Genomic DNA, 26,603 nt, shown 5'->3' with positions numbered 1-26,603 from the left:
ATGCCTCCTCCAAACATGGCGGCCGTGGGTGTGTTCATGTTGGCTATCAACAATCTCTTCTTGGCCAACACTTCGTCGTGGGTGTGTTCATGTTGGCTATCAACAAGCCTAATGAAGATCTCCGGCCTTCTTTCCCTTCATATCTTTGGCGGTCTTCCTACCGAGCACATTCCTCCGCCCATTGTTCACTGAGTGAGGAGTGGAGCTTTTCTTCTTGCCTTCGTCACTTGAATCATCATCATCGATGATTGTTGCATCACCGGTAGCATTGGCCGCCATAGTTGCCGCATCCAACTTGCCACGGGTCTTCCACTTTTCTTCATTCTCTAGCACTTCATAGCAATGATGCAAGGTGAATGGCTTGCCAAGGATCTTGTTGTCTTTCTTGTTCTTCTTTCCCACATCCCTAAACAATCCTTAAGCCATAGAGTTCTACAAAGCAAGCAAAAGAGAATAGATGAGCTATATGAACTAGAACCGGATCCTTCACATATGAGTCATATGGCCAACATACTAGTAGAATTGCTTATCCTATCATTCTCATTTGTGCCACTTGGATTAAGAACATCAACGTTGGCTTGCACGCCGGCCCATTTTTGAAAATCGGTGTTGATGCCGGACCAACGAGACCGAAGTGAGCGCATGGTTCACTCGTTACCACTTGTGTTGTGGGTGTTGAAGTACTCCGTCATCCTCATCCAATATGTCTCTCTTGTTTGATCGCTACCGATTGTTGGATCCATTCCAATTGTCAACCATGTCTTGCAAAGCAACTTGTCCTCCGCCATGGTGTAGTTTGCCGACCGACCGGGATGGCGAGGTTCAATCAACCCTTCTCCTTCCTCATCGACATCATCATATTCCTCCCATCCATCGGCGGCTTCATCATGCATGAACGAAGATCCAACATTCATTGTCACCATGAAAGTCTCATCATCGACTCTACATTGCAATGAAATTCATTATTCTCCGGCTATGTATGCATCTAAACTAAAATTTGGATGAAAAGATGTGGTTTTTACCTCTCCGGCATTTCATCATGCACCGTATGAGCGCCCGCGGGGTTGTCAGACGGAGGCGCCGGCGGCGTTTGGTTCGTAGGTGGAGGAGGCGGCGGAGGCTGCGGGTGGCAAGTCGCAGGCGCCTTTGCTTTCTTCGGCGGCGCGACGAAGGCGGCACCGACGGCTCCATATGGCCGCTTGGAGGACGGCACCTTCCTCCTTACCGGCGCCCGCGCCTTCCCGGCGGCCTGCGCGGCAGCCATCTGCGCGGTGGCGGCGCCTGTGTGCAGCGTCCCGCGCGGCGGAAGGAAGAGCGCACGGGCAGTGGCGGTTGTGTTGCCGGCGTCGGTGCCGCCGCTAGGGTTTGCCGCGTTGGGCGGCGGCGCTGCGGAGGGGGCGACAGCGGCGGCGGGTGGGACGGAGTAGGGAGGCGTTGGTGGGTTGACGGAGGGACCGTCCATCGCCGGGATTGCGCCGGCGGCCGCACAGAGGCGAGGTATTGGGCGGGCGGGCGGCGAGGCGCAAGGGAAGTTTCAGCGCGGGGTTTCTTCGCGCATGGTCGAGTGATGCATCGCGCTGTAGCCGGCGCACAAAGTATGGCGCTCGCGATAGCGCAAACCGGTCCGCGCCATAAAAAAATTACAGCGCCGCGTGGTTCGCAGCGCCTGCTGGAGGGCCGATTTTCCTCGCGCGCGCTGCAAACCGGCAGTTTTTATGCCGCGTGGCCTATATAGCGCGCCTGTTGGAGATGCTCTTAGAGCCGGGCACCTCAAACGAGCCGACTCAACGGGGGTTAAAAAAATACGGTTGCATCAAGCCCAGCCGGCCCGGTGTATACTGACCAGCATGTCCGTCCAGACTCAAACGCAGCTCGAGTACTACGCGGTCAGCGCGCGTCAGCGTCCCGCACGGGCCCTCTCGTCAGCGACCTTCGCCTTCAGTGCGGCACCTGAGCGGGCGGCGCATCGCAGTCTCTTCTTCAGTTGGCCCTCTGAAGTAGTATTGCCAAACTTTCCCACCACAGCTCGGTAAAACATGTACATGCACTCAATGGCAGTAGACTCACTCATGCGAAGGTAGTCGTCCTGTGTATCAGCAGGTATTTCGTATGCAAGCATTCTCATGGCGGCGGTGCACTTCTGAATCGACGAGAACCCGGCAACGCCTACAACGTCATGTTTCAGCTTGAAGTAGTTGTCGAACTCTCGAACGCCATGTACGATATTCATGAACAAACCCTTGCTCATCCTATACCGGCGCCGAAAATTAACGGCATGTGTTGACTCATCTGCGAAGTAGTCATTGTGCGGTATAGTATGCCCCTCCATCCTCTGTCGGGGCTTCGACTTCTTTCTCCCCGGTTTTGATCCTCCGCGGTGCGGCCTCTTCCGCTTCTCCGTCTCGGCGTCAACCATGTCCTGGAGGGACGCGATGATCAACAAATGCTCCCGGATGTGTCGTCGAAGGCTTGCTCGTCCTCCAGCAGCCGGACAAGCATCTCGTCTCTCTATCTATGTCTGAAGCAAAATTAATGGTTAAAATTGCGTCGTGGCAGACAAGGCAACGAATAGCGGCTTATCGCGCCTACCTAACAATTCATCGAACACCTTATGTGCGTGGAGGTGGGGCGGATTTAACGCTGCGTTCTGGGACGCGCTGGCGAAGCGGCGGCAGCGAAAAGGACGGCGAGAGAGCCAGCCGCGACGACGATACCGACTCAGAAGAGATCAGCCGTCAAAACGGCCGAAAAATCGAGCGGCGGCGGAGGGGGGTGGCGCGGGAGGAAAGACGCGACGAGAAATAAAAGGCGTGAATCAATGGTTATGGAAATAGTCGCCGATAGGTGGGAGCTCGCCTCTCTTTTGGTTGACACCGGATATCGTATTGGATCGCGCCAAACAAAATGAGTCTTTAAAGCGCTCTGCTGGAAAAAAAAAATTGTCCGACGCTCTCCAAATCCCTGGGGAACCCGGTTGGAGATACTCTTACACCGGCTGCCTGTTTCAGAAGGTGGACAAGGATTTCCTCGCACAATCGGGGACCCAACCGGAACTGGCACCGGGGGTGATTCTGCGCACAAGCTCCTTCATGAGGATCAAGCTCGATTTTTTCGTCCAGAATTGAGACACTCAAGTATTGGCACAGTTGCTATGGCAAGCGCCGGCAAAAATTTCAATGCCTCGCAGTTCTACATCACCCTACGGGACAATGTTGCCACCTTGACGACAAACACACCGTCTTTGGGATGGTCGCCGAGCGTGAAGGAATTGACACACTCACGAAGATAAACGAAGCATATGTTGGTGACGCGGAAGACCATTGAAGGACATATGGATTAAGCATACATACGTCCTGATTGATCCTTTCCATGATCCTCCTGGGCTTGCTAAATTTACTCCTGAGAATTCTCCCACTGAAAAGCCACGCGACGAGATTGCAGAAGAGCGCTTGGTGGAGAGTTGGGTCCCTTTGGATGAAACGATGACTCCTAAGCAACTCCAGGAGACGATCCGCTCTAAAGAAGCATATGCTAATGCTCTGGTCCTTGAAACTTGAAACTGTTGGAGACATTCCAGATGCCGAGGTCAAACCACCAGACACTGTCCTATTTGTTGCCAATCTGAGCCCAATAACACAAGATGAAGATTTATATACTATCTTTTCACGTTTTGGAACTGTGACATCGGCTGAGATAATTCGTGACAATAGGAATGGAGATAGCTTATTTTATGCTTTTATTGAATTCGAGACAAAGGAGTCTTGTGAACAATCATATTTCAAGATGAATAAATGTCTCATTGACGACCAAAGAATCCACGTTGATTTCAGTCAGAGTGTTTCAAGTCTGTGGATTCAGTTTAGAAGCAAACCTGCAAATAACCTCAAGCGTGGTATCTCAGATCGCCTAGCTAGAGATTCCAATGGTGTTGAGCGAAGAAGCAAAGGCGACCATGACTATAACAAGCACCAAAGCAATAGCAGACACCGGGAAGATGGTGAATATTATAAACGGCAGTTAGGTGTTTACCGATATGGCAGAAATAAATTTGATGGTGAGCATCGCCAAAGGAAATATGATGGCGATGAAAAGGGTGATCGTTGCAAGAGAAGCAAAAATAACCACAAGAGTACAAGCTTAAGTAGGAGAGAGAGAGCAGTGGACTCCGGTAACTAGATAGCTTGTTGTATCACAGATTCAGGGAGTTCTCATTCAGTTATATAGAACATCTTGGCATCTTTTGATGTACTAGTTAAGTCTCTGTGTTGCAATGGGGCAATAGATTGGCAAGTTTTCTATTTTGTAAATGTTTGTGTCAAGTGTGACGTCCCAAGGTGATTTGTTGGATACTGTCTTCACTGCCAATTCTTCATCTATGGAGAACAAGCAATTATAGTACAATGATGATACCAAAATTTGTTAACAAAGTTCGGCGAACTCGCATACTTCACATGGCATGATTACAGGCGCTCCTCTCCGCTGGTACTGCAACACCAACCGCCCTCTCCCAATGCATGCCGGCTGCTATCAAGTCGTCATGAGTTACATTGTATGACACCCCTTTCCCCTACATATTATGTAGGAGATCAAGGCTACAAGAGTCTGATTCGTACATACTTGTACCTGTTCACTCATAATACAACTCCAAGTCAAACGCAACGAACTCCATATTTGCAAATATTCTTCGCCACCTTAAATTCGTCCAACGTCGAAGTTCCATGTACTCTGGACCTAGTTTTTTTTTTCAATAACCACTGCTACTACTCCCAAACTTCATATAAATTCACCTGCAACTGTAGTCCCTTATTCCTATTCAACAATCCCACAATGACCACCGATATGTGTGAAAGTGCTTCCACCTTGAATGAATTTCATCGTTGATCTTTAGTCAATTTTAATCAAATTCACAGTTGTCTCATCGCCACTTTGCATATTCTCCATGGTCAACTCATGATCTCACGATGTGTCCATCTCGATAGACCCAGTCACCAACCTGAACTTGGTACTCATCAACCCTGCTTGAGCACCCCTGCACACTTGTCAGATCACATGTCCAACCGTCAGTGTCGTAGTCTGTCTATGTATGCCTCGCTATTGCTGCGTCAAGCCTCCTACATTCGCAATATTGGACAATATTTACCGGGTAGCAAACCCACACCACCTCAGGCCCCTCTTTAGATACCATCAGTCATAACCAACCGATTGCGAGTTCCACGCGTCTCTTGAAATCATGAGCTCTAGTTCGAGCAGTGATTCTTGCCTTTTCCTTGAGATAGGCTTCAACTCTTTTTGCACTTAAGCCTGATAACCCACAAGTGTAGGGGACCAATTATAGTACATTTCGATATGCAATGAGTGTCAAACACACGAGGATCTGAAGAAATTAGTTCTCAGGTTTGGCATATGCAAACAATAAAAGATGCAAAGGATTGGTATTTTCGTGTGTATGTTGTTGAAAAGTAAAATGCAAGAAAGGTGAAATGCAATTAAAAAATAACTAACTATGTTCAGAAAAAAGCCAATCATGTATGTAGAAGAGGAGACGTTCAAGTTGTATGGTAAATATATTATCGAGTTTTATTCCAACTAGATAGAGCCTAAGCTAGGTGTAACCCTGTACACACGCAAATACACCTCTAATGATTGATCCCAAAGCTACATACATGCGCAAGCAAGAGATTTATTAAAACGTATATCCAACCATCACTTTAAGTATTAATTAATGTCTTTGATGTCACAGCTTATGTGTAGCTAGTTTTTAAAAGTAAGATATCGAATCCACAGTGGAGCTTGGTTGCTAGCGGTTTTATTGCCTCTTGTTATCTTCACTTAGAAGTACCTAAAAGTTGTCTTTAAATTGAAAGCAAAATAAAAGTGATAGTTAAAATTGGTTGTGAACAAAGTAAACGAGACGGTGTGAATGACCGTAAAGTAATGAAACTCAATAGGGGTGTAAAGCATTCTCGGGGAGTTGTGGATCGGCCACTAGCCGAGGTATGGTGATTAGGAATATCGAGTTTATCTTTTAGATATGCATGGGTGTGGCAAGGATCACACCTATCATGGCCACTACCTTATTCCATCGCAAGCAGTGCAGGTACAGTAATTATGGGTCTTCCCATGGTCATGGTCATAGCTACTGGTCATAGTTATCCTCGTTACACATGATTGACAGAGGCGGTGGACCGTTGTCACATGTACGCCCACGTACCACCAACCATATGCAATGATGATTTTAACCAACGTCCCTTATGCAAATATTATGTGTTCGACAACACACAACATCGTTGAGAAGAACGAACAGATAAAGTAAGCTGTAAAACTCTCCAAAGTTATAACCAGATAACCTGATAACATAACACTGACGATAGAGATAACAGTAACCAAATGTAATAACGATACAAATCATGCACTAGGACTCCAAAGGCTGACCCGATAAACCAAATAATAGTTATTGGTGGGAGGTGGTGGCCGTATGGCTTGTGAAGGTAACATGCCATACGACACTTGACAAGAGCTCAACACAAGGCCAGAATATAAGAGAAAGGCAAAGCAGCAAAACCAATAGGTAGCAGGGGAGAAATCCTCGCTTGTCAGGGCAGCAATATATAGAAGCAAAGACACGATCCTCTGAAGGATAGTAGGAGTACTCCGCCTTGCTCTCCTCGAAACTGGTGTCTATCAGAAAAAAAAACAAACACACACACAAGAAAGGAAAGTACGCAATAAATACAAGATAGTGCAATACAACGATATGATGCATGGGATGTGATATGCAATAGGGTCCATGCTTAGCTAAATTAAGTGGGGCATTTAGATAGCAAGAATATAAAAAAATGCCCTCACATAACATTTAGTTCAAGTGGTAAATCAATTTGACCGAGATAGAGAAGTGGTCTATGATGCATGAACATTTAATATTCGAGTTGCTCGCATTTTTCTAATCGTAAGCGGGATATAAAAACCGACGCGATTTGAGTTATAGAAGTTGAGATATGCATGGTACAAGTTTTAATATTCAACAAAAATATTTTAATTATTTAATAGATTTTAATTTTCCAAAAAAAGCAAAACAGAGGTTGTAGGTGGTTGCACATATTTGAGCAATTTTCATATATAACACCTTCCGGAAAAAGATACGGTTTATAAGTTGTTATATTTGCAAAATTAATAATATGGAATAGCTATCAATTAGTTTGTCAAGTTTTAATTTGAGCAGAAAACAATACTTTCTCCATACGGGAATACAAGACCACTTCATTTTTAGAGATAAACTTTGACTACTAATTTAATCAACTAAGTATGAGTTGCATGCCATTTAAAAATATATGACCTGATGCACATTTCAAAAAAACTTTTCGATGATATACTTCTGGATGAGTTGTAGTTTCTATTTGATTGACTAAATTATTAGTCAAAGTTTGGCACGAAAAATACAGTAGCTTTGCATTTATGAACGGATGGAGTATCGGAGGCTAAAATTGAGTTCTATTCATTTCCCTGAGTTTAAATTTTAAACATGTATTATTTGTTTTACAACGATTAAACCTAATTGGCTACTGCTTCCATAGGCCCCCAAGCCAACAATTGCATAAACGTACCATTATGCACGTGCTCCTTCCGCCGGCGCTAACGGGTCGGGTAGGTTAGCCCCCGAAGATCCGTATCGATTATACCCGTGTACTCGTTGAAGGGGTATACGGTATACCCTTGTACTCGTTGAAAGGGTATACAATGTATGTACGTTTCGGTGTATGTACGTGTCGGTGTATACGTCCGATGGATCGATGTGGTGGTCGTCGTCGGTTGTCACTTTCCATTCTCACGTACCCTTGATCAGCTCGTCGCAGCCTCCAGCCCGGCCATCTCCGATCTAGATCTGCTCCGGTGAATACTGCTTGTCCGCCGATCGCGGCAAGGATCCGGCATCCAACCTTGGCCCGACTCCACCCCTCCCACGGCCGCCATTCATACCTAGGGTTTTGATCCCTCTGTCTTGTTGTGTAGCCGGTCGATCCCTCACCACCGCCATTTTCACGTACCCCGGGCAATCGTAGCAGGCGTGGCTGGTTACCTCGGCGATCTCCTATCCTTCCCGCATCCGGTGGATCGTTGGCCGTCGCCGCGGTGCGCACGACAACGTTACGGCGGCGAACGTCTGAGTCATCCACCCTCCGCGGCTCCGCCTCCCCACGATCGACATATAGGTCGTTCCATTGCAAGGCAGAGCACCGCCGAGCCTAACTTCCCGTGGCTGCCCAGATTGCCACCGAAGCCCAGAAGAGGTCAGCCCCCGTGCCACACTGTTATTCTCTTCTTATTCCATGTATACTTTGAAGGATGTATCGTCGCATTTATGCTTAGCGTTTAATTTGTTTTTCAATTTTTTACCAATTTTTTGGTATATTTTTTGTTAATCTGCATCACACAATGAATTCCAAGCCGAGTTTTTATGTTGATTAGGTCAGTGATGTTGTTTTATTTGGACAGATGGACGGCTCTATGGCTTCTCGGATTGACAATGAGAAAGCAAGTACAGACGTTGATGACTCTAGATGGGAGGGTTATGATATTTCATCTTCAGAAGATGAATATGAAGTACCTTCGTCTGATGATGATGATAGCATTTTTGGTGATCCTGTATCTGAGTCTGATAATGTGAGTCACTCACATTTTCATATTTTATCAGTGCAGTATGCATGGTAATATCTTGTCCTTGATATTTGCCTCCTTGTTGCAAATTTTGTAGATGGACATCGATGATGAAGACAGCATAAGTGATACACATGATGAACCCACTTCTGAAAATACGAGTGATGTATGTTTTCTTTTATCTTACTTGCCTTCTTCCAGGTGAAGATGAATATACATGTAATTTGCTATTTTCCTACAAATTGCGCAGGTTGTTGTAATCAGAAACAGTGAGCTTACCTACTACGGGGATTCTGATTTGGAAGACTTTGCTTATAAAGAGGATGTTCCTGAGCAGTCAAAATCATTAGAAGGGGGGGTTTCACAGCTGTCAAAATCTGAATGCAAAAGCGAAGTAAGATTTTCTTTTGATGCATTGCAATGCATAATAGAACAAATCAAAATGTCAGTAACAATAACGCCATGTTTGTCATATTTGTTTAGGTGACAGAAGTTCCCAGCTGGACCATACTAAGCACGAAGATTACAAGGATCCATATGATATTGATACTGAAATGAACAAACAGAGAAAGTATGAGACTGTAATGGCCATGATCTTTGTTTCCGAAGAGGCTGCCTATTACTTCTACAACAAGTATGCCAAAGAACATGGTTTTAGCATTCGACGCGAGAAGAAAAAGGAACGCCTTGATGAATTAGGGACATCCACCATTCGGTATAGGCGGTTTCTTTGCTCCAGGGCTGGGCAACGTGAAAGCAAATACTTAGAAATGGAAAACCGAACGTATAGGCACCGACCCGAGTCTCGCTGCAACTGTGGTGCCCATTTCAGTGTGTCGTATAACAGAAAAAAGGGTTTTTGGACTGTTCTGAGATTTGACGACAATCATAACCATAAGCATGCTACAGCTGATCAAATCGCTTTTCTTCGGTCTCATAGAAAGATCAAGGATCATCAGAAATCTAGGATCATGTCACTGGCAGCTGCTAGGATGAGATTATTCAACATTATGAGGTCATTTATCAGTGACAGTGGAAAATACAGTACGGTAGGATTTGTAAGAAAGGATCTTTACAACATGTCTTGCCGTGAAAAGATGAAGATGATTGCAAAGGGTGACGCCAACACAACCATTGGCATTATGGAGAAGAGGAAGAGAGATGATCCTGAATTCTTTTTTTATTACAAGCTTGGTAAAGGTGGAGAATTGTTACACCTGTTCTGGTGTGATTCTCAGTCTCGGCAGGACTATGCCGACTTCGGTGACGTGCTGGTGTTTGACAGCACGTACAAAACAAATCGGTATGCTATGCCGTTCATACCTTTTGTGGGAATAAACAATCACCGCCAGACTACTGTTTTTGCATGCGCCATTGTCTCGGACGAGAAGGAAAAAACATACAAGTGGTTGTTAGAAACATTCCTGAAGGCCATGTATCAGCAGAAGCCTAAAGGGATCATCACTGATGGGGACGCTGCAATGATCACCGCTGTTGGTAAAGTCTTTCCAGGCGTGTGGTACCGTGTTTGTACGTGGCATATTGAGAAGAACATGAAGAAGCACCTAGACTCCGTGGCTCACAATGAATTCCGGTCGCTGCTGTACTACAGCACTTCGGAACAAGTATTCGAGGAGAGATGGAGGGCATTCGTCGAGAAGCACCAGACGGCATTAACCAAAGAATGGATGAAGAGGATGTATGCTAGGAAGAAGTTGTGGTCAGCCGCTTATCTAGCGAATGGATATTTCCTTGGAATGAAAAGCAACCAGAGGAGCGAGAGTTTGAACTCCACCCTACACACCCACCTTGACTTTGGACTGACAATTGTGGATATGGTTGTGCACTACGAGAATAACAGTAGCCGTGTCCGGGAGGAAGAGGCCCGCCACGACGCCATAGACTCTCAGACACTACCGGTTGCAGTTACCAGGTACAAGGATATAGAGACGTCTGCTGCCCATAAATTCACTGCTGCAAACTTCTACCTCGTTCAAGAGGAGCTGAAAAAGATTGGGGGCCTAGAGATTGTAGATCAACTTGGATGTGTTGGTGGGGTATCAACCTTCGTTGTGTCATGGATGAATAACCGTAAGTATTTGTTTTCAGTGGATTACAGACCTGAAAGCAAAGAGGAAACAATAACGTGCAGCTGTCGAAGGATGTATCGGAAAGGGCTACCTTGCAAGCACATCTTGTTTGTTTTGCATTATGTGGGGTGCTCTGAAATTCCAAACTGTTGTGTTCTCCGAAGGTTCTCGAAGAATGCAAGGTATGGTTTGCCCTCGAGACGTGAGAGTGATTTGTACGGATGGGGATGGGAAGGGGTAGCTGAGCGGAGAAAGCATAGCGAGCTTACCATGATTGGAGCAGAAGCTTTTGATGCCGCATTGCATGACCCAGAATCTTTCAGCGAGCTTATGCAATGTATGAAAGGCATAATATACAGGAGAAAAGGCGCCTGCACCAGTCATTCAACGGCTTACCATGAGGACGCACAAAACAGAGGAGATGCACCAGTAGTGGGTGATCCTGATATGGCTGAGACCAAAGGAGCACCTAAACAAAACAAGAGGTACTATAAGGACAAGGATACAAATCAACAGACGTCAAAACATGGCAGGATACTGGCACACGACGAGCGGAAGAAGGAGAGGTTGTGCACTGCTTGCAATCAACCAGGTCATAACAGAAACAACAAGATGAAGTGCAGGCTACATAAGGAGTGAGTGTCTGGTTCAGCCCTACTTAAATCGCTTGCACTAATCTTCTACTATTTTATGTGCCACTGACTTGTGTGTTATTTCATGAAATGCAGATATGAGGGACCATCGGAAGTATGAGGAACCACCGGAAGTTCTGACAAGCATATGATGATTAATTGCTTGTCTACATTATGAACTACACTACTTGTTGCACTTGTGTATTATTTGGTGTTCAAACATTGGTCTGATTGTCAAAGGCCGAATTTTGATACTTGCAACACAAAGGACAATTTTGTTCACGAATGACATAGAGCACAGCTTATGTCTTGCACACATTGCGAATATGATTACAGAATCGCACGGATCATCGTATGATACTTACAAAACAATATGGAGAATTTGTTCACAAATAACATAGAGCACAACTATGTCTTGGACACATCACGAATATAATTACGGCCGCGCCTATAATTACAGACTGCACAAACACACTAGTACTTGCCCCGTTCATTCTTATCACTCCCAGGCTTGCTTCTGACGCTTGTTCATTGATGAAGATTCATCCTGATTTTTGCATCTGGGGCAGATGTGGCCTGATCTCTGGAGGTGAGCTTGCCCCTCGTTCACCGTGTAGATCTTGTTGTATATCTCATAACTGAGATAGCCGTCAATAGCTGCGTATTCGAGGTTCATCCAGGACAGTGGCTTGCATTCCCAGAAAGAATGCCCTTCCTTCCGAAGCCGGTTGTACTTGAAGTCCTTCTTCATGTTGGCAAACTTGGGATCAATGAGCTTTGCTGCAAGATCAGCCATTCCAGCTCGCGGTTGACCTTTAATCTTGAAAATGTCCTGGATGTCGATGTGTCTCTCTTCTGGAACAGGAAGACCGGCCGCACGAAGAACTTTTGTGTCATTTCTTTTATCAACACTTGTAAAAGTGTATTGCTTGTCCTTGAGAAAAGTCAGTAGGCGCGGACAATGATCCTTGCACCTTTGTCAAGAGCAGCACAAATAAATTCAACAAGTACTGTAATGAAAATGTAGGGACGCTTTAGATTCAATGTAGGGACATAAAAATCAATGATCCTTGTACCTAATGTAGTGGAATACAAGAACGTGCTCCCTCATGGCGATTTGCATTACCGCCAACTTGTGTCCGCTAGAGTCATACTCGAGATCCAGACCAACGAACTTGAACCTGTCCTCGTCCTCGTCGAGCCAACCCTCGTACATACGAAGAATTCTATCAACAGCCGCCGCCTCATTGGTGTAGACGACGTCGATATATGTACTCCCGTGCGCAAGGATGCGGTACTTCTCCGTCGTGGACTTCTCGTCTCCGGCCACGACGGAGGAAGAGGAGATGCCATGGACAGCGTGGGAGGAAGGGAGCACTGGGATGCGGTAGACGAACGGCCGGGGTTGGGACAGAACGGTGGAACTGCCACAGTATTGGGCGGATATAGGGGCGGGAGGCGAACATGCAGTTAGAGGTCTGGCGGCCCACATTGGCCCGTTACATGTCTGACGGCCTAACTGAAAAGTTTTTAAATTTTTATTTAATAAATCTGCAGCACATCAGCTGGTTAAATTCGCAAAATTCAAAAAAAGTTTTAACCAACGGATTATGTTCACAAAAACGTGTGACATATTGGGTAAAAAAAACTGGATTTTTTTTCGAAGGTCGAAAAATCGACTAGCTTAGAAAAAGTGGTTTGATGTAACCCAAACGATTCCGTTTCTAAGAATGTGGATTTTTCGACCTTCGAGAAACGCTCCAGAAATTTTAGCACACAATCTCGTATCCATTCTAAGACGAAGTGTGAAGGTTTTTTCAATTTTTGAATTTCTGTGAAAATAAGCAATTAAATTTAAGTTAAATTCGAGTTGAAAAAGAAAACAAAAGAAAACTGGAGAACCCTGATGGATGGGCCATGAGTGTTCCTTCCCCGCGTCCATGCTACACGTTAATGGGCTTAGTACAAACCGCGTTACATGTCTTTCGGCCTAACTGATAAGTTTTTTAGTTTCGATTTGAATAAATCTGCAGCACATCTGGTTAAATTCAAAAAATTCAAAAAAAGTTTTAACCAACGGATTATGTTCACAAAAACGTGTGACATATTGGGTAAAAAAAACTGGATTTTTTTTCCAAGGTCGAAAAATCGACTAGCTTAGAAAAAGTGGTTTGATGTAACCCAAACGACTCCGTTTCTAAGAATGTGGATTTTTCGACCTTCGAGAAACGCTCCAGAAATTTTTGCACACACTCTCGTATCCATTGTAAGACGAAGTGTGAAGGTTTTTTCAATTTTTGAATTTCCGTGAAAATAAACTATTAAATTTCAGTTAAATTCGAGTTGAAAAAAAACAGAAGAAAACTAGAGAACCCTGATGGATGGGCCATGAGTGTTCCTTCCCCGCGTCCATGCTCCACGTTAATGGGCTTAGTACAAACCGCCTTTCGGCCTAACTGATAAGTTTTTTAGTTTTGATTTCAATAAATCTGCAGCAAACCTGGTTAAATTCAAAAAATTCAAAAAAAGTTTTAACCAACGGATTATGTTCACAAAAACGTGTGACATATTGGGTAAAAAAAACTGGACTTTTTTTCGAAGGTCGAAAAATCGACTAGCTTAGAAAAAGTGGTTTGATGTAACCCAAACGGTTCCGTTTCTAAGAATGTGGATTTTTCGACCTTCGAGAAACGCTCCAGAAATTTTTGCACACACTCTCGTATCCATTCTAAGACGAAGTGTGAAGGTTTTTTCATTTTTTGAATTTATGTGAAAATAAAGTATTAAATTTCAGTTAAATTCGAGTTGAGAAAATAACAAAAGAAAACTAGAGAACCCTGCTGGATGGGCCATGAGTATTCCTTCCCCGCGTCCATGCTCCACGTTAATGGGCTTAGTACAAACCGGCCTATTATTACCTGTCCGGAATGTTAACCGAATATATCAGCAGCACATGTGCATTTAGGGTTGAAACAGAATTAACCAACGTATTATGTCCTAAAAACGTGTGACACTAAAAACGCACGAAATTTTTTGCTGAAATAAAAATAGTACAACGAAAGTACAAAGATGAATTACAATTTCTCCTTTCATTCTATGAGGATTCATCCATATGCATATCTTATAATGTGATATCTTCAATCTCAAGCCTGATGCACAAATCCCTGAACTCAATCTTCAGACATACTAATGAACCTATCACAAGATGAGCTGTGTACATCTACAAACTCAATATGCTGCCCCTTGTAGATTGTATAAGCTCCAACCATTTGTCCATTAATAGATCTGCTATAAAAAATAGCAGCACCTTCTCTCGGCCTATACTATCCACGTGCAACATCAAATGGAATGAGCTACAAAAAAGTAAAATATAAACAAAGAACACGTTGTTGACGTCAGAAACCCACTGGCGGGCAGTGACTGGTCAACACCGTAGAGCCGGGAACAACTAGGGCTGCGGCTGGCCCCAGTCCCTCAGAGCGACGGCCCGCAAAGCCTCCTGGTCGCGCGCCGATGCAAATTGCAAGGGCGTGCCACCCGACCTATACCCGGTCGGGAAGGTGTGGATGATGCCTCGCTTAGTTTCCTGCGGGGCACACACGTACACATTAAATACGAGCCTCGATCGGCTCTCGGGTTGTCTCCGTGAATCGGCTCATGGAGCCGATCCACCCATGATTCGTCCAAGGTGGCCGAATATATGGTGGTCCCGCTTGATCAAGATAAAGCGTATGAGATCTACGACGATCCGGGGTTTTCACCGCATAATCGGATCATCCTACTCACGATTGGGCCTCGCGCTCACGCACGGTGATCGTAAGCCAGCCCTAGACAAGGCCTAAAAACCAACACTAGGTTGATCCTCGGAACGTCCTGTCTAGGGGCAGCAAATTACACCCTGCATGCCGCTGGATCCTCCAACCCTTTGTAGGGCCTAACTATTGCAGATATTAAACTAATCCTCGATGAATCAAGGAGCGATCGTAACGGATCAGATCTACTAAACGATAATCAAGCGGGGTGCCGTCCCTGCACCCATGATGAGGTACAAGGACGGCTAGATGCGCAAGGGTTGCACTACGAAAGCATATGATACTAGGAACAATGCTAACCCTAACACATCTATGATAACTACGTTGCTCGCCATCAAAAGGCTTCGGTACGAGCAACGCATGAACAACTAGGCAGGCTCGTGCTGCCTAGATCGCGAGATGCGATCTAGGCAGCATGGTGCTTACCGGAGGAACCCTCGAGACGAAGGAGTTGGCGATGCGCCGAGATTGGTTTGTGTTGAACGTTGGTTGTTGTTTATTCCATAAACCCTAGATACATATTTATAGTCCAGGGGACTTTCTAATGTGGTCGTGCACCAAACCGTGCACGGGTAAAACTCTAACTTCTAAACTAAGATGCGATCTAATATGTTACAGATACATGGGCGGTTTAGCCCAAACTTGATAAACAAGGCCGATTCACGTATTTCTTCCACGTACAATCTTCACGCCCATCTTGATCGCGGCCCATCTTGACTTGGTCAAATTCTGGTGATAACACATGCCCCCCTGGTTTTGGAAATGATATTTCCAAAATCATTACGCCTTTCCTTTGCCGGGTCATGTCGTGGCAGAGCAGAACCGTCGCAGAGTGCTTCATCATGATAACTTACTTCTTCAACTTCTCTGCACGATTTGACAGTTTTGACACCACTTCCTCGGAAACTGCTGTGGCATTGAATTTCTATCATGCCCTCTTTTATTTAACCGCCCCAAACAGTTCTCCTCTGCATCTTCTTCGCATTAGCACCCAAAAACCCTCCTGCGCCACCATGTCCTCTTCCTCCTCTGCCTCATCGGATCTTTCCACCCAGTCCTCTTCGTCTCGCGAGCCGACGCCGGAGCGCAACCCGGCGGAGGTCCATGCGGCTAACACCCGCCGCGCCATTGCGGCCGGGGAGGAGTCAGACCATGACTTCTCCATCTGGTCAGAGGACGACAAGTCCCTGACCGATGGGGAAAGCGATCTCCGCTTCCTTGCCGACGAGGAAGCGGTGGAGGAAAGCGAGGATGATCGCTTCCCCTGGGATGGGGCCTCCTCCGAGGAGGTGAAGGAGGAGGAAGAGGAGGATGACGACGACGACAGCTCCCCCGACGAGCCGCCGGCCAGGCGCCATTGCCCCTGGCCGGGGAATCTGAGTGACTTCGACAGCGACGACGACGACGACGACGAGGAAGATGAGGACAACGAAGGTCCTGCCGGCGGCCGCTGGAACAGCGACGACGAGCCGGCCGGGAGCAGCGCCGACAGCGGCGATGACGGCGACGACGAGGGTAGCAACGGCCCGTAGATAGGGCCCCTAGCATAGGATCCATAGAAGTAGGTGGGGCATTGTATCCCCTTCTGAGGGCAATCAGCTCTACTATGTAAGAAATCTCGCCTATTAATGAAGATCTTTTCCCCAATTTGATTTGCCGATTTCTTCTGAGTTCAATTGAGCCGATTCCCTCTCCTACTGACCTTGCCGATTCGTCCCCTTTGCCAATGCGTAATGAGCCGATAGCACCGCATCGGTCCTTTGAGATTCGCCCTTCCCTTCTTCAACTGATGATCTTCTAAATTTGGCAGAAAATGTAGGATCTTCAAGAAAACCTTTGAACTTTCCCAACCAAACCTAATAACGCTCTTCAATACTCATCATTTGTGAAGAAGGTTGCAACGAAGGACCAGCCGATGGCATCCCTATCGGCTTTTAAACAAAGTGAAACAGAGTATCCACCAGGCCTGTTGCCCCCCGAGTCTTGGCCAAGGCAAAAACAGAAACGAGGACGTGTAACTTAGCTGAATTAGCCTGGGCTTGATCATGCAGAACCAGCCGATTTGCACATAAATCGGCTTCCCAAAGCAGAGAGCCTTCAAAGCGAGCTGCCCCCCGAGTTTCTCCAGTCCGCTCTTAGCGCCCTGCTGGTCAGATTGGCTCCTTTCCTTTGGCGGATCTAATGCAATCCATCCTTGACCTGATCTGCACGTCCAAGCTGCTCTTCTTGCAGAAAGGATAATTTTTTTGAATTTTCTAGGCCGATTTGTGTGTCGGCCCCCATATATGATAGTGTCACCTTTTACCCTCATGTTTCACCCATCTAGGTGCCCCCCGAGCCGATTCTGTCAAGAATTGATGGTATCGGCTCTTTAGGTAGCCCCTGTTGGGCCAAATGTTGATCCCAGGCAGAATGGATGGTGAGGATGATTTTGGCCGATTGCTGGAATCGGCCTTCACGTTGCTTGCTCAGTAGGGGGCCGATCGCAAGGATCAGCCTCGCCATGTTTGCTTATTGACGTAGCCTTGCTACTCGTCCAGGCCGGCGGATAGAACCAGCCCAATCTCTGACTTTATCACGTTGGTGCGCTTGCTGTTGTCCACCTCAGGTGCATCGTGTAATCGCGGAGCTCTACACTTCGCCGGACGAACGAGCACCATGTTTGTGCCAGCCGATGTTTCATCATCGGCTTTCCTTTGTTTGGGGCGCCACTCTTTTCTTTGCGGCAGTCCTTCTTCATCCGGTGGTCCGCCGGACTTTCGCAGCCAAATCAGGTCGTGCCTTCCTCGGCGTATGCAAATATAACCTTTCGGCCTCCTCCGGACCGCGCAATCGCCGAACCCCGCGTTTCGTGAATGGCTGAGACCATCGGGGCACCATCTTGGACGGTGACACCTATCTTCTTCGTCTTCCCCCTCGTCTTCCGAATCCTCGAGATCTTCCAACCGAGGGGTCTCAAGCACGTCTGTTTTGTGGTGGGAGAGGGCCTAGGCGCTCGAATACGGACACGTTGGCTGCCTCCTTCTTTTTCTCGGTTGCATTCCGGGCGGTTGCCGATTGTTGGTAATCGGCTCATTCCTGAATCCCAGCAGTGTCTGAAGAAGGGGCAGTCCCAATGCCTGTCCGTGTCGTCCTGCTCCCTGGCGTGGCGCTCCTGCCGCTCCTCGTCGTGATTATGCCGATGATGTCTTCTGTCGTTTCTGGCCAGACGGCCTCTTTCATCATCGTCGCCGTGTCGTTGGCGTTGATCATACCGACTCACGTACTTATTGAGGAGGTGATCCGAGAGGGGTCGTTGATATCTTATGTTCTTAACCTCCCCCTCTGTGACGTAGCGCTTGCCATCTTGACGGAGCCGATCGCATGGAGCGGCCCCCTCTGTGTCCTTGCTCTGAGAGCAGCTGTCCTCATCCCCGTCCTCCTCAGAGCGGTGTCCAAGCTCTACCATGCTGATGTGGGCTGAGAAATCAGGCTGGCACCCTCCGAGGTGGGCGAACTCCACCATGTTGACGGCGGGGAAGGGGTGTGTGTCGACCTTCATGGCATATTGGTTAAAAATTAGGCGCCCATTTTCTATTGCCATCTGGATCTGCTGACGCCACACCCTGCAGTCGTTAGTGGTGTGGGTGAACGTGTTATGCCACTTGCAGTATGGCTTTCCGTTCAGCTCTTGCACCGTGGGAACTTTGTGGCCTTCGGGAATCTTTATATGCTTCTCCGCGAGTAAGAGATCGAAAATCTGCTCGGTTTTCGTCACGTCGAAGTCGAATCCTCTTGGAGGCCCTGGCGGCTTCACCCATTTGCAGGTTACTGGACCTGCAGCTCGAGTCCACTCAGCTACCGCGACCTCTTGCTCTCCCGTAGCGACTTCATCTTCGCCTGCGTCGACCATGGTCACCACACGCTTGAATTTGACTTGGTAAACATCTGGGTGACGCTGTTCATACGCTGACAGCTTCTGCACCATGTGTGCTAATGAAGGGTAGTCCGCTTGGGAGGCCACGTCCTTGATCGATGATGATAGACCCACCACCGCCAACTCGACTGCTTCTTTTTCGCTTACGTGAACCGAATAGCATCGGTTCCTAATGGTCCCGAAGCGCTGGATGTATTCCGACACTCGTTTCCCCGCGCTTCGTCGCACTTGTGCAAGATCGGCAATGCCAGCCTCGGAAGCCTCCGAGTGATATTGCTCATGGAACCGCTCTTCCGAGCTGCTTCCAAGTCTGGACTGAGTTCGGTGGCAGCGACGTGTACCAACCGAAAGCCGATCCTGTGAGGGACTGTGAGAAGTACCTCACGCGCAGCTCGTCTGACGCTGAGATCATGCCCAGCTGCGCCAAATATCGGCTCACATGCTCGATGGAGCTGGAACCATCTGATCCGCTGAACTTTGTGAAGTCCGGGAGCCGATATTTGGGTGGTAGTGGGATCAATTCGTACTCGTTGGGGTACGGCTTGGTATAGCCGATCGCCTTCCTCTTCGGCATCATGCCGAACTGATCTTTTAGAATCGTACAAATCTGATCCGCGGTGATGGCTGAAGGCGCTGAACCTTGAAGGTTCGCCGGGGTGGTGTACTTAACCAGCCATGCTTGCTTTTCTGGTTCTGAGCCAACTGCAGGAGCTGGGCTCGGGAGTTTTGTCGGGGTGGCGTATTTAGCTAGCCACGTTTGCTTCTCAGGGTCTGCCTCCGCCGTTCCTCCCGTCGCCCCAGAAGTCCCTGCTATAGCAACCTGGTTCGAGGGTGCCCAGGTGCTGCAGTCTGGCACGTATGCGCATGCGTACCCGTGCGGGATCTCCTTGGGCGCGTCCTGTAGGAATTGGTAGTCACTGGGGTCACCACCAATCTTGTAGACGACATAGGCCGATGAGTTCGGCGCTTCGGGTGCTGCCAACGCGAACGGCAGCGGTGGACGGGACTGGAGTAGCAATTCCCCTTGGTGAGTCCCTAGGGCTGGTCCTGACGGAGAGTATTGATGGCTCATGATCTCCTGGATTACGCGCAGAGCGACGCGCTCCAACGTATTCACTAGGCTCTCAGAATGGCGGTGCAGCGAATGAGCCACCATGAAGTTTATCTCCTGACGCAGCGACCTGGTGCGTTCCTCTGACGGGGTGGACAGGTCCACTCCATCAAGCGCGCCTTCAGGTGAGAACCCCTTCCATCTGATGCCATGGGAACGGGTCCTGTGGAAAGAGCCGATTAGGTCGGCTTCGAGGACAGCTTTGACCTCGTCATACTTCTTCTTGAGCTCGCCAGTGAGGTCCTCGTAAGTGACCGGAGTCTCTTCCGCCATCTTGGATGTAGATGGCGATGTGGTGGATGTCGTGGATGTTGAAGATTGTCCCACCGGGCGTGCGCGAATGTGTTGACGTCGAAACCCACCGGCGGGCGGTGATCGGTCAACACCGTAGAGCCGGGAACAACTAGGGCTGCGGCTGGCCCCGGTCCCTCGGAGCGACGGCCCGCAAAGCCTCCTCGGTCGCGCGCCGATGCAAATTGCAAGGGCGTGCCACCTGACCTATACCTGGTCGGGAAGGTGTGGATGATGCCTCGCTTAGTTTCCTCGCAGGGCACACACGTACACATTAAATACGAGCCTCGATCGGCTCTCAGGTTGTCCCGTGAATCGGCTCATGGAGCCGATCCACCCATGATTCGTCCAAGGTGGCCGAATATATGGTGGTCCCGCTTGATCAAGATAAAGCGTATGAGATCTACGACGATCCGGGGTTTTCACCGCATAATCGGATCATCCTACTCACGATTGGGCCTCGCGCTCACGCACGGTGATCGTAAGCCAGCCCTAGACAAGGCCTAAAAACCAACACTAGGTTGATCCTCGGAACGTCCCTGTCTAGGGGCAGCAAATTACACCCTGCATGCCGCTGGATCCTCCAACCCTTTGTAGGGCCTAACTATTGCAGATATTAAACTAATCCTCGATGAATCAAGGAGCGATCGTAACGGATCAGATCTACTAAACGATAATCAAGCGGGGTGCCGTCCCTGCACCCATGATGAGGTACAAGGACGGCTAGATGCGCAAGGGTTGCACTACGAAAGCATATGATACTAGGAACAATGCTAACCCTAACACATCTATGATAACTACGTTGCTCGCCATCAAAAAGGCTTCGATACGAGCAACGCATGAACAACTAGGCAGGCTCGTGCTGCCTAGATCGCGAGATGCGATCTAGGCAGCATGGTGCTTACCGGAGGAACCCTCGAGACGAAGGAGTTGGCGATGCGCCGAGATTGGTTTGTGTTGAACGTTGGTTGTTGTTTATTCCATAAACCCTAGATACATATTTATAGTCCGAGGGACTTTCTAATGTGGTCGTGCACCAAACCGTGCACGGGTAAAACTCTAACTTCTAAACTAAGATGCGATCTAATATGTTACAGATACATGGGCGGTTTAGCCCAAACTTGATAAACAAGGCCGATTCACGTATTTCTTCCACGTACAATCTTCACGCCCATCTTGATCGCGGCCCATCTTGACTTGGTCAAATTCTGGTGATAACACACGTTAACACTGTTAGTATGTTATGAATGAAACTTAAAAACAAGTGAAAAAGTTACTAACCAAACGAGTAAGAGAAGATTCATTCAACCTCGTCACAAAGAACTGAGGTACTTCAAAGAAATCGAGGAATTCGTTTTCCTCCACTTTATTTAGCTCTTTGAATATAGCCCATGTAACTGCATTCATCTCTGCGGAGTTAATATCTAGCAAATTTGAGAAAATGGTTTTCTCAAAAGTAACTCTGCAGCACTCCAAAACCTCCCAACAATCTGAACAAACAAAAAAATAAAACAGAATGAACAATGAGAAATATGTGAAAACAATATCACAATAATAATTAGAAACAAAGAAACATGCCTGGTAACTGAACCCATGGTTTTTCGTCACGGTCAGCATTGAATACAACAACTTCAAACTTGGAAGTAGTTTCATCATATGTGAACTCCACAATGTCATTTTCATCCATAACATAAGCGTCTACAAAAGAACTCCAGAATGGTCCACAAAGGTAAGTTCTTGCTTCAGTCTTCTCCACATGGAAATGATAAACAGAACCATGATTGCATTCAGCAACAACCCACTTATCTACTAAACTATGTAGCATCTCCCTAGCATGGCAAGGCACGGCCTGAAGAATTGAAAACAAAAAACAATTTATTTAGAAAAGATCAAACAAACAAATGCAAATAGTACTAACGGCGGGGAAATAATGTATATCTAGCTTGTACTATGCAAAACATACATACAATTAGTTCTTCAAACAAATGCACCATCGCTACATCAAATGAAAATGCACGACGCTTGGACCGGAAGCAGTTAGTGTCAGGCTGGCCGCAAATAAGACATCCTGCTTCTTCATCCATCTCTGACAAAAATAATATAACATATCAAACACATTCGAAACATTCCAATAACAGAAATCCAAAGAATTAAATCAATGTTCACAATGAACTACAAACTCCTGCTGATGTCCTAGATTTCTGGGTACTAACCCTAATAGATAGCTACCCTACATCAGCGGCGGCGCGCGGCAGCAAGTCGTGGAGGGGGGCGTGCAGGATGTACTGCAGGGGCTCAGAAAAGTACCACCGGGGCTACGACCAAAAGAAGAAGCGCCTCCGCTCTCGCTCTCGCCGTCGCCGTCGCCGTTCGCCGTCGCTCCTCGCCGCTCGGTGTCCCCGCTTCAACAATAACCGCAGACAATCTCCGCACAAAAGCCTCGGGCTATAAAAATGGGCCAACAAAAACCGGGCACAACAGAAACAAAAGGCCCAACATGTGACTAATTCCAACTGACTACACGGTTATTTCATGTGAGAACCCTACGAGACTTTGTGAAACCAATGCACCTTTAGTCAACAATATATAGGGCATATTTCATTTTGAACAAAAAAAAGAGGTCTATTTTTTACAAACTATTTGTTTTGGGTTCACAAGTCTACCAATATGTGAATATTTTTTACTCATTTTTTACCCTAGATCTTAACCAAGCTACGTCTTTTGAACTAATAAACTAGAAAATGCAAGAAAGTTAAGACACCTGGCATTAAAACATAGGGCCGACAGGGGATTTTCATTCCTTCTAAGTTTCTTACACAAGATTGAACAGCGAAGGGAAGAAAAAAACACTAAATCGGCGGCCTCTACATCTTGCTTGTCCCTCCAAGACATGCAACCCGGCTAATCCTCTTCGTCGGAGGACCACCATTTTCCGCCCTCCTCTTCGACCTTGGACTCCTGGAGCGCCTTGGACTGCTGGAGCGCCTGGGTGAGGCCCGGTGTATCGGCTGGGTCATCGTGAGCCCTCATCTGGGCCTGGTAACTCAGTTCCACATCTCCCAATATCAAGTCCTCATCGTCGTCGGAGGACCACCATTTGTCGTCCTCCACTTCGGCCTTGGACTGCTGGAGCGCCTGGGTGAGGCCCGGTGTGTCGGCGGGGTCGTCGGGAGCCCGAATCTCCGACTGGTAATGGAGATACGCAGTCCACCTCGGCTGCGGCTCGGGCTCCGGATCCGGTTGCGGCTCCGGCTTGGGAACGCGCAGATGAGGTGCAGGGCCGCGAATCGAAATTTGGTCCCGCGGCTCGCTTGTCGCTGGAGGTGGAAGGACGATCCCTTCGTGGCGGCGCGGCGGAAGAGCTGGAGGTGCCCGTGGTTCGCCGTACGGTGGTGGTAGGCGGCGTGGCGCGCCGCGAGGAAGAGGGACATAGCCGTGCGCCGCGAGCACGGTGTCCACGTCCTTGCCGGCCCGAAGGACCGCCGCCCTAGTTGATTGTACCTCCCGCCGGCGTACATACCGTACTGGTTGGCGAGCTCGGCGAGGCGCTCCATCTCGAACCGGGGCCTCCACAAGGCGCTGTCCTCCCCCCAGTCTGGGTTCGCCCGATCCCACGGCGTGAGGGCAGCTCGACGGCGGCGGATGTAGCCGCGCAGATCTTCGTCTTTTTCAGGGACCGGCGGGATGGCGTACCCGGCGGCGCTCACCCTCCAACCAGCTGGCAGGTGCCAGTACGGCGGAACGAGCAGCCGCGCCTCGGCCAAGATCGTCGCTTCGTCGGGGTTGAGGCTCTGAGGACGAGGGGCCGCACGACGGATTTTAGCTCCGCGGGCGCTGCTCCCTCCGGCTTCGTGGTCGTTGAGGCCCATCGCTTGCTACGGCTGCTCGACGGCGGCGGGTTTAGGTTATGGGCTAGCTAGGGTTTGGTGCGGGATGGCCTGATGTGCTCCACTGGATGGGATAAAATGGACTGTCGGTGAACCGATCGAGTGAGTGGTGCTGCGGCCTTGTACGCGTGTTCGCTGTTGACGACCTGTTGACTGGGAGGCCACGCGTGTTCGCTATTATGATGCCACCGAATCCGTTCCCCTCCTGTTTAATGGCTCGCCGGTTGTGAAGCGACATATCTAGTTGGGACGCCACCGGTAAACCACGCGCAGGAGCCACTGGTTATCCACGCGCAGGAGCCACGGTAAATGCGTCGCCTAGGCTGCCGTGCAGCAAATTGGGTCGTCAGTTGCCCCAATGGACGGTCAGTAAATGTATACATACGGACGTTTTACTTACGAAAACACTTTACGGACTCACGATGGAGCAACACACACGGAAGTCCATGAACAGAAAATAAGATGAAGATAATAAATCGATGACACAATGGTTCTTGAAAAACATAACAAAATATTTGGAGTATGAACTAAGTGTTCATATTTCAGAGCCTATCTACTACCATCTTGAATTCACCATCGACGACGCTTCGACCAAAAGCGAAGATGAATATGTCACTAACTCTCATATCGTGCAGTTTCACCAGTTGCTTCCAGTTCGATGTTATCATGGCACCTCCTTTGGCTTTGCCTTTCACCTTTGACTTGTCCATCACCATCTTAACTTTGAGGCTAGCCTTTCCTACGAATAGGACTTCTACTTCTGATGGCAGTTGTCGTTGCCTAATCGACGGTACCTCGGAGGAGGGATCCTCACGAGGGGGAGAAGAAGTAGGGGCCATAGGGCGGAGTGCACACGGGACGGTGGTACGCGAGTTACCCAGCTTCGGAACACCTGCACGATGACAGGGCCTACTGCTGCTTGTCTGGAATTATCTGGGCGCTTTCGCGTTGTTACAATGAGTTGTGGTTGTCTCGCTTCTAGCTCGAGATCCCCCCTCAGGGCTCCCGGGATCCGGCTTATAAAGGCACACGGATCTAGGGTTTACATGGAGAGTCCTACCCGGAATACAAGTTGCCTAACTACGGTACAATGTCTTGCCGTGTACGTCAAGGATCCACCTATTCCTAACTTGTCGTCATGGATCCGGCTTCCTTCATGGGCCTTCACGGATCCGACTCCCGGCATAGACCTCTTCGGATCCGGGTACCTCTGTAGGGCGGTTCGGATCCGGGTACCTCTGTAGGGCGGTTCAGATCCGGCTACCTTCATAGGGCGGTTCGGATCCGGCTACCTTATAGGGTGGTTCGGATCCGACTCCTTGTTCCTGGGTTGGACATCTTCCATCTTGATCAACAACAACTGGGCTGCCCGGTGGGCCATATGCCATCACCATCATATGTGGGCCACCCGGGCTTGCCGGAATCGGACCATGTCGATGGTATACCTATGAAGTATATCCACAACAGTAGCCCCCGGAGTTCTCCAAGAATCACCGTTCTTCCATCCAGCTCAGCTTGCGCATGCATCTTCATCCTTTGGCTGGAACGAATAATAGAGAATCTTGAAGGACTCCAAACTTCATATCTCCAACCAAGTATTGGTCGGAAACTTCATGATCCAATGGTCAGATTCTTTGAAGACACCATCCAACGTAATCTTCGGTATGGATCCGACTAGCCAAATGTAGGTTCGGATCTGACTAGCCAAAATATAGGTGCGGATCCGACTAACAAAAAATTAGGTTCGGATCCGGCTACCAAAAATTGAGGTGCGGATCCGACTACCAAAAATTAGGAGCGGATCCGGCTACCAAAAAATAATTGCGGATCCGGCTACCAAATATATAGGTACGGATCCGGCTACCAAAAATTAGGTCCGGATCCGTCTACCAAAAAATTAGGTGCGGATCCGACTAGTTAGCCAGATTTTCGCCATCTTTGAAATTTTTCTTGACATAACCATATGTATGTAGCCCCCGAGCGTTGAGTCGGCTTGCTCCAAGGAGACTCGATGCTCAGAAACTTAGCCCCCAAGCGTCAAGGCGGAAATTTTTCGGTTAGTTGCTCCAAAGAGAACTTCATCGATGTAGCCCCCGAGCGCCAAGGTGAATTTACTTGAAAATCCGGCTTGGAGCTCTTAGAGTAGCTTTATCTTTATATGTGACTAAGGAATAGTGTAAATCCCAAGCATCTAGCCGGAAATTTCCAGCGC

At 48.0% G+C, this 26,603-nt stretch overlaps 1 pseudogene; it reads left to right on the top strand.

The window, feature by feature from the left end:
- The first annotated feature begins 1,847 nt into the window (after window positions 1-1,847).
- Window positions 1,848-4,141, top strand: LOC124671792 (annotated as a pseudogene).
- The last annotated feature ends 22,462 nt before the right edge of the window (window positions 4,142-26,603 follow it).

Source organism: Lolium rigidum, chromosome 7 (genome assembly GCF_022539505.1).
Source record: "Lolium rigidum isolate FL_2022 chromosome 7, APGP_CSIRO_Lrig_0.1, whole genome shotgun sequence".
Taxonomy (NCBI): domain Eukaryota; kingdom Viridiplantae; phylum Streptophyta; class Magnoliopsida; order Poales; family Poaceae; genus Lolium; species Lolium rigidum.
This window is presented reverse-complemented; position numbering and strand designations above follow the sequence as displayed.